The following is a 9,340-nucleotide window of genomic DNA, read 5'->3' on the forward strand; positions in this document are numbered from 1 at the left end:
TTGGGAGGCACGGATGAAGCAGCCTCCGTGACGTGCCTGGCAGGTGCTCAAAGAGTACGATCAGTTCCCATCTCCGAAGGTGCACGGTGATGCGGGGAGGGAGAGGGGCTACAGACAGGCTCCTGGTTCGGCCCCAGGGCCTGGTGTGAGCCGACGACTGACCGTAGGCCAGATATCGCTTCCATGTGTGGATGTGACAGATCGGCATGGACGTGACTGGGTTTGCCGGGTGCTGGGGGTGCAGTGGCCAGGGACACGTCTTCTAGGGAGCTCCTGGATCATGGGGGGGGGGGCGGGTGCAGGGGTGGAGGCAGCACAGGTGCACAGGGGTGCACTGCGGGGACACCTGACACGGGCCAGGAGTCAGGCCAGACATCCTGAAGAATGCGGGGAAGCCAGCCAGGTCAAGAAGAATGGGAGAAGGCAGAGGGGACATCATGTGAGCAAGAGAGAAAGTCGGGGAGGGAGCCTGGGTGGTTCAGTAGCTTGAGCATCAGGCTCTTGATTTTGGCTCAGGTCATGATCCCAGGGTCATGAGAAAGAGCCTGCTTGGGATTCCCTCTCTCTGTCTGTCTGTCTGTCTCTCTCTCTTCCTCTGCCTCTCCCCTGACCGCGCATGCTCTCAATCTCTCTAAAACAAAAAATAAATAAGTGAAAAATTCTTAGAGAGAGAGAGGGAGAGAGGCGTTCCAGGATAATGAGGAGTGCGGGGTGGCTGGTGTGCAGGGCATGGGGGTGGGGGGCGGTCAGGAGTCGGTGTGAGCTGGGAGAGATGGGCTGGGCCGGGATCATACAGGCCCTCGGGGGCCATTGTTGAAGAGATCAGATGTTATCTTCAGTGTAGAGGGGAACCCTGGAGGGTTTTGGAGCAGGGTAGGAGCGGTGAAGGTGGGAGGCAATCACGGGGAAGCCCCAGAAGGCTTCGAGCTGAGCAGTGACATGGACGGGTTGTTATCTTAGAAGGATTCCCCTGGATGAAATGGATGAGCTGGGACAGGTGCCAGGGCCCGGGAAAGAAGGCAGGGGGTGGGGGTGTGGTCTGGAGCGGGGCCCAGGAAGGCTTCTCTCAACCCTGGGACAGACCCCGGGGATGCTGTTGGCCCTGGGTGCCTTTCAGCCCAAGGAAACCCTCTCCATGAGGCAGCCTGTTCCTTCCCCCACCCACCCCGCCCAACATTTCATTTGTTTCCTCATTTCACCTTCGGGAGAAAAAGCCCACGCTGTGCTCCTGCTAACCTTTCTTACGAGCTTGTAGAAGCGGACCGTTTTGTCCTGCTTTTGTGTCCTGTTGCTGTATAGTCTTCAAGTTATTCATTCGACAAACATGCACCGAGCGTGAGTTCTGGGCCAGGGTCCGGGCCGGGGGCGGGCCTGGCAGGGAAGGAGGCGGAGGCCAGGCTGAAGAGTCTGGATCCCTGGCTAAGGAGTTTCAGGTCCCAACTTGGGGGTCACCGCCTCTGAGAAGCCACCTGGGTTTCTCTCAGACAGCCCCCAGCGGTATTTCCCCAGTCCCTGTTCTGCCCTCCAGGAAGGCGATGGCCACACTCACTCACCTGGCCATGGAATGACTCTCTGGGCCGAGCGAGCGTGAAGCCCGCAGATCACGTGGGGCAACGGGCAGTGCGGTGTACTGGAAAGCTCGGTGGGCTCCGCTCCGGTCCTCTCTGCACGGCCGCCACACCTTGGGACCTTTGGCAGCTCTGTCGCGGCCTCTGAGCCTCAGCTGCAGCTTCGGTACAATGGCAGCCGTAGCGGTTCTGCAAACCATAAAAGCATGGTGCCCCGGTGGGCCGCGCGGTGTGGTAACGCAGCAGACGTTCCCAATCCCCTCCTCCCTTCCCTGCCACCCTCGCAGGGGCTGGCGAAGTCCGCCGGTCACTTTGCAGCTTCCCTGAGAGAAGGGGGCATCTGACAACATTGTGGCTGATGACAGCCAAGTGGGATGGTAAGGAGCCATTCTAGGGGAGGGGCTGCTTCTCTTACGAGGCACTGTTCGTCCCCCCCCCGCCCCCCCCCTCCTGTCTGAACACAAAATGTGAAGCCTGGGGCTATGGCAGCCTCCCCTGGGACCGTGAGGCACCGAGCTTGACCATGGGAAACCAACAGAGGGAGAGGACCGTGGGGCGAGAGACAGAAGGAGTCTGGGTCCTCGGTGCACCCTTGAGCTGCTGCCTGTCTCCACGCTTCTGTGACGCGAGGAAAACCAATGTCAATATATTGGAGGCCCTGTTAATTGGGTATACGGTTCCCTGCAGCTGAATGTATTTCTGGCATAACATGTGACGTGATCGTTAATTTTAGTGATAATAAAAACGATAAACCAGAGAAACTATCCCAGGACTGTTGGGTAGCCATAGTGTAGCATGCACACTCATAGATACGGATATATTTATAAATAAATGTATATATTATGTACTTATATACCATGCATGTCTGTTTAGTAGCAGGAGAAACTGTGACGAGATCGTTTTTTGAGACACTGATTTTTCTGTGCTCTCCCAAACACACGCGGGAGAAGAAAGTTCTAGATCTCGCTGCCTTGGGGGAGGTTTGAGGGAGAGCGGGAAGCGGGAGGGAGAGGTTACCTGCGAAATAACCCTTCCCCTCCTACCTTTGGTATCCAAAAGCCCAGTCTGTTGAGAAGCTTCTGGGCAGTGGGGGAGGGGCAGTGAGGGGGCAGCACAGGTGCCTCCTGGAGGGAGAGGAGAGAGGAAGAGCCCCTGCAGAAACTCGATGAGAGATGAGGCCATTTCTCCCAGACCCTAAAGCAGTTCTCTGTGACAGAAGAGGGGGTAGGGCGCTGTGCGTTCTGTTAGCAAGGGTGGGGGTCCCGGTTTCCTGCTGAGCTGGGGGAGCTGGGCAGAGCCTGGGGGAGCTGCTGGGACCTGGGGAGGGGTGTGTGTGGAGGGAGTGGAAGCTCAGTTTCCACCCGGCGACTGGTCTCGCCTGCTCTCCCCACTCCCCGCCTCGCTGCTGCACGTGACCCCAGGACTTTTGCACTTATCTTGGAGGGGCAAACAAACAGTACAAGAGTGTGAAAAGCATTTATCTGCTTCGCTTTTTCAAGCAGCAGCGGAGGATTCTATTGAATGAATATGATTTATTTCACTAAGCCTCAGTTGACAGGCATTTACATTGTCTTCAGCGGTTTTCTTTTTTCTGTTTTCTTTTGCCTTTGCTGCTGGCTTTGAATCTGAGACCAACAGAGTAGATGAAGTCTACTCACAGCGTGGCTAGGCCGAGGCTGTGCAGTGAGAGGGCAGGCCCGCCCCGGCGCTGAAGGGCTGAAGCATCATGGTGAGGGGTGCGTGGCAGACGTGGGAAGGCCCAGGCTTCAGAGATTGCAGACTGGAGACCAGCAAGTGGGTCTGGTCTGGCCCTTGCTGCCTTTAATTTTTTTTTTTTTTAACGTTTATTTATTTTTGAGACAGAGAGAGACAGCATGAACGGGGGAGGGTCAGAGAGAGAGGGAGACACAGAATCGGAAACAGGCTCCAGGCTCTGAGCTGTCAGCACAGAGCCCGACACGGGGCTCCAACTCACGGACCGCGAGATCATGACCTGAGCCGAAGTCGGCCGCTTAACCGACTGAGCCACCCAGGCGCCCCTGGCCCTTGCTGCCTTTAAAACAAGAACCATCGCAAGGGTTGTGGTGTCTTTCTGTGGAGCACACCCTCCCTCAACCTGTCCCCTCCTCAGTGTCTGCCTGCTGCCTCATCGTGTCAGTGCCCCGCCCGGCCCACGATGACCTCTGTTGGCAGCCCTGATGCAGGGCCAGGGGACCGTGGCTGGGGCACTGCGGGGGCCTGAGACCTGTCCTCCCTCCTCTGAAATGCCTCAGGCGCAATGGGCTTGGTTGGCCTCAGCCTTTCCCTGTTCTGTTTCCCAGGGGTCCCAGGCTGGAAGGGCCCTTGGGACGGGCAGTGCCCTGTGGTGGCCAGATCCTGGGTTTGGATTCTGGCAGGCCTGGCTCCCGTCCTGGCCTCTCCTCTCCCCTCGGCTTCCTTTCCAGTCAACGGGAGTCCCTGCCCTGCGGGGTCCTGTTTAACTTCAGCTGCGAGCAGCGCCGGACATCCTGCTCACGTACTCGTTCGTCCCACGTGCCCAGGGCGCCAGAACTCCACGCACAAGACCATCCCAGTTCCGACACCAGTTGCAAAGTCAAGGGTGCCAAAGGTTGGTTATTCACTAGAAGGACTCACCGAACTCACTGAAAGCTGCTATACTCACGGTCACAGTTTATGATAGGAAAGGGGCAAAGATGAAAATCAGCCAGGGAGAAGATTCTGTGAAAATCAATCAAGGGAAACCTCATGAAAGTGGAGTGGAGAGGCCAGAAGGGGGAGCTTTCCTGGGCTACCAACTCAGTGTGGATCCCAGGAAGAACTGTCAGAACCATCAGTTACAGGCCCCCCACAGGAAAAGCTGTACATTCCATTTCCTACAAGAAATTGACCGCCTCAGCCACTCAGCCAATGAGAAACCACCATTGCCCTGAGTTCTTGCTTTTTCTCCAGTGGACTTTTGTTCAAAACCGTCCCTCCTGACTTCCTTCTTCTCCATAAAACAACATTCCTCTTTTTTGTTTGTTGGCTTAGCCTACGGTTTGTGCCATAGCTTGCTTGTCCCGAATTATCTGATAACCCCCGAATAAGCCTATTTTTGGGCTGGCAAAGTAACTGTTTTTGTTTTTAAGGTCAACGACACGCAGGGTGGAATCCGAGGAAGCATCAGATGCTGAGCTTCCATTGCCCCCTTCCCCACGAGGTCGGGATGCATTCATTCCCCTGCGTCCACATGCGACAATGTGCACGGAACACTGCCAGTGAGGCAGCTCACCTGAACTCTGGTGTTCAGAGTTTTGGCTGGCCTCCATTATGCAGGCAGGATTGACTGAGTGAGGCCTGGTTGATCCCAGTCTCCAGGTCAACTGATAAAACGTGGGACCCAACCTCCCACCCTAAATCATGTGCTTCGTCTTTCCCGGTGGGGCCAGCCCCTACCCTAAATTGCATTGTTACTCCCTGGCTAGTCCCAAACCTCCAGGCGAGCAGAGATTGCTGGCCAGGAGCTGAAGGCAGAGGTCAGACCCCTTTTCGGCAAGGTTAAAATCTATTTTTTTTCCAGCTTTATTGAGACATAACTGACATATAACATTGTATAAGTTGGAGGTGTACAATATGTTGATTTGCTAACCCTTACAAATTGCAGAATGATTACCATCAGAGTCCTAGCCACCATGCCCATGCAATCACATAGTTACCATTTCTTTTTGGTGGTGAGAACTCTTTTTAAGATCTACTCTCTTAACAACACGCAAGCATATGATACAGTACTATTAGCTATAATCACCATGCTGTATGTTACGTCCCCAAACCTGTACTGGGAGTTATTCCCTTTGACCACTCTCACTCCACTTCTCCCATTCTCAATCCCTGGTAACCATTAAATTCTTTATTACTTACAAGATCAGTCTGGAAAATGACATGACTTTTGGACCTCGGAAGGTCTCAGAGGAGCCGCCCTGCCTCTGCCCACACTTCCAGCCTGAGCAGTCTGGGGCTGGCAGGTTGAGGACTTAGGAGGAAACACAGCTAAGACTTAATGGGGATTTCCTGCCGGCTCAGCCCTTCCCATGCACTACACCGTCAAACCCTCTCACCTTCTCCACGAGCAGGAAATATTCCTGGCCTCATTTTGGGTGTGAGAAAACCAAGGCAAGGAGGGGTTTATAACTCATTCAAGACACACAGCTAGTAAGGGGAGAGCCTAGGATTTTGACATGTGTGGGTGACACCCAAGTCCAAGCTCTCTTCTGTCATGCCTCCTGTATTCTAAAACCACGCATTTGGAGTCAGATATACTGGGTTCAAATTCTGGGCCCAGATACTTACAGGCTGTGTGATCTCGGCCAGGTCAGGGATTCTGAGTCTCGATTCCCTTATTTATTTAAAAAAATTTTTTTTGACGTTTATTTATTATTGAGAGACAGAGCATGAGCGGGGAAGGGGCAGAGAGAGAGGGAGACACAGAATCCGAAGCAGCGGAATCCAAAGCTGAGCTGCCAGCACAGAGCCCGACGCGGGGCTCGAACTCACAAATCACGAGATCATGACCTGAGCCGAAGTCGGACGCTTAACCGACTGAGCCACCCAGGCGCCCCATTATGATGGTCTTTTTGATCAATGCTTCCTTCTCTCTGGTCTCAATGGCCTGCTACTCCCCATACAGCCCCGCATCACACAGACGGATGCACACACGTGTGCAAACATGACCCACAAGCACACACAGGCAGACACGTACACAGTACGTGTACCTGCACTGTGTAGCTTGGACACACGTGTGCACACGTACACACACACACACGTGCATGCACACAGTGGACTGCCCGTCAATATCCATTCACCCTGCCTCTCTGGGCCCACCCTGTGGCAGGAGCTAGAAAGCTGCCAACACATTTCTCAGACTGCCTTTCAGTTAGAGCTCCAGTTCTGGGTGACTTCAGTTCAGCCAGTTGGAGACACATGACCTCTGGATGGTGGAAGTGAGTTTCCGCAAACAAGCCGTGTCTGGAGATGTTTGTTATTTTTTGTGGTCGTTTCCAGTACGCGGTCCAGGCAGGTGAGAGGCGGGGCAGAGCGGTGCGTCTGCTAGTCTTACTGATTAATTAATTGATTGATCGTGGCAGGAGCAGGGGCAGCAGCAGAAGCTCCCTGATCCTGGTGGCTTTAGCAGGTATGAGGGTCTAGAGACAGGGGCGGCTCCCTTGGCAGCCGGCTTTCACAGTGTGATTATGGGAGTCGCTCCTCAAAGCTCAGTGTTAAATTTGTATCTTTCAGGTCTGCTGACTGCTTATAACATGTAACCCTCTGTAATAGAGGTCTTCCTGTTTCAACTAGCCAGAGTACTTTCTGTTCTCTGCACCTACATCCTTCAGGTCTTGGCTCAGATGTCCTGATGCCCAAGTTTGACCGAGTCCTTCCCATTCTCCAATGACACCTGACGTTTGACCTTTGACCATTGCCGTATGGCGCCTGCTCGGAAGGCTGCTTTGTACAAGCACACCCTGAGTGCCCCTGATAATATCACTATCTTAGGAATGTACAGATCTCACCTTCCCTCTACATTCTCATCAAACAGAATATGCAGAAAAACATGTTGTTCAGCATTCAAGATCAGGGGCTCCGGGAGGTTGCTAACCTGGGGTGTCTCCTCGGTAACAAAGAATGTCTGCATGGCAGGCCTTGGTCTCCTTGGAACGCTGGCCGTGCAGGGGAGGGAAGGGCTATGGATAGTTGCCAAGGTAGTCTACACTATCAAAGCTTGCTGCACGCAGTTACCTGCAGGGGATGCTCTGTCCAGTCTGCTGCTCCTGGACTCCCTCTAGGTAAGTTTCCCCAATAAAGCAATGTCTCAACCCCTGCCTCCGGGTCAGGTCATTTCTTCAGTCTTGCCGAGGCTCTACCCACTCTCGGTTTAGAGTCTGCCAGGGGGCCGCTACGCAAATGTCCGTTCTCTCAGAGCCTGGACTATATTCACATCCTCCCAACAAATGTTTAGTGGGCACACGTGGGCTCTGTTCTTGGTGCTGGAGATGACAGCCATCCGCAAGGTGGCACAAAGCAGGGGCTCAGTAAATGGTAAGGAAACTCACATTAAAACAACAACCCAGAAAAACACACACACACTAAAGAGGTCAACAGATTACTAAATAAGGTGATTTCAGATCACGAGAAGCGTTCTGAAAATAGAACTGAGTAAAGAAATGGGAAGTTGGGGGGCACCTGGGCAGCTCAGTCAGTTAAGCGTTCGACTCTTGATTTTGGCTCAGGTCATGATGCCAGGGTCACGGGATTGAGGCCTGCTTTGGGCTCCGTGCTGAGCGTGGAGCCTGCTTAGGATTCTTTCTCCCTCTGCCCATCTCCCCTGCTCGCTCGCGAGCTCTCTCTCCAAAAAAATTAATTAATTTTTAAAAAAGAAAAAAAAAAGAAACGGAGAGTTGAAACAGTTTCTACCTAAATAAGGGTAGTTAAGGAAAGCCTCGTCGAGGGGGCGACATTTGAGCTGAGACCAAGAAGGAGACCGCGATGGGAGGGTCTGGGGAAGAAAATTCCAGGCAAGTGCGGAGGCCCTGAGGCCAGAAGGCGTCTGGAGTGTTTGAGGAACAGTGGACAGGACAGTGTGGCTGGAGCGGAGTAAGGCAGAGAGGGGCAGACATGGGCTGGGCCACATCACGTAGGGCCTCGGACACCACGCCAAGGAGTTGGATTTTATTCTAAGTACAACTGTAGCAGCATTCTCCCAGAGTCGTGACACCGCGGCTTTTCTTCCCAGGAGGCAACTTCATGCCAGCACGGCTCAGTCGGGTTCGTACCCGAAGAACTGAGCCTAGAACTGCACGTGACGTAGTTTTTTATATATTTTCTCCTTCTTTGTCTCCCATATGAGGTAACACACAGACACGCAGTCTGGATACAGGTTGGGAGGGAGGTTGTCACGTACGCATATAGCTAGGTCGCCTTGTGTTTTTTCTTTCCTTAGGGAGGGGACCCTATCACACAACAAGAGGCCATCAGAGGCCCTTAAGCAGGGATAGGATGTGACTGATTTATACTTTAAGAGACCAGTATGATGTTGGGGGTGGGGGTGTGGTAGGGTCCCCTCCCTAAGGAATGAAAAGAAAAAAAAACCTCAAGGCAACCCGGCTGTACGCCTATGTGACAACATCCCTCACGACCTTGTAACATGAGACCACTTAATCAGACTACATGTTTGTGTGTTACCATATATGGGAGACAGAGAAGTGAAAAAAATATAAAAAAAGCTACACCACGTGGAGTTCAGGGCTCTGTTCTGTCGGTATGAACCCAACTGAGCCGTGCCGGCACGAATAAAGTTGCTTCCTGGAAAGAAAAGCCTCAGGGTCACGACTCTCTGTGCGAGAGTCCTGCTACAGGGGAAGATCAGAATGGGGACAGAGCGGCCATTTGGGAGAGTGACCAGTAGACCAGGAAAGAGTCTAGTGCGGTAGTGGTGGGGATGGTGTGAGGTGAGTGGAGCTGGGGAATATTTTGGAGGCAAAACTGATGGAAATTGCTGGGGGGTTAGACATGAGGGTGGGAATGAAAGAGAAGAATCAAGGACGACTCCTGGCTTTTGGCTTGAGCAACAGGGCAAATGTCATTATCAAAGTGCAGAAGCCTGGGATTGGTTTCAGGGAGGGGGTTGAAATTTCTCTTGGGATGCCGTTAGAGCATCTGATAAGGGCTACTGGTGAGATCTCTGCAGCCAGACTAGTTGGGTTGGATTTTTGGCCACCTAGTAATAACTGGGCAAGTTA

The sequence above is a fragment of the Prionailurus bengalensis genome, chromosome C1 (assembly GCF_016509475.1).
Source record: "Prionailurus bengalensis isolate Pbe53 chromosome C1, Fcat_Pben_1.1_paternal_pri, whole genome shotgun sequence".
Classification (NCBI taxonomy): Eukaryota; Metazoa; Chordata; class Mammalia; order Carnivora; family Felidae; genus Prionailurus; species Prionailurus bengalensis.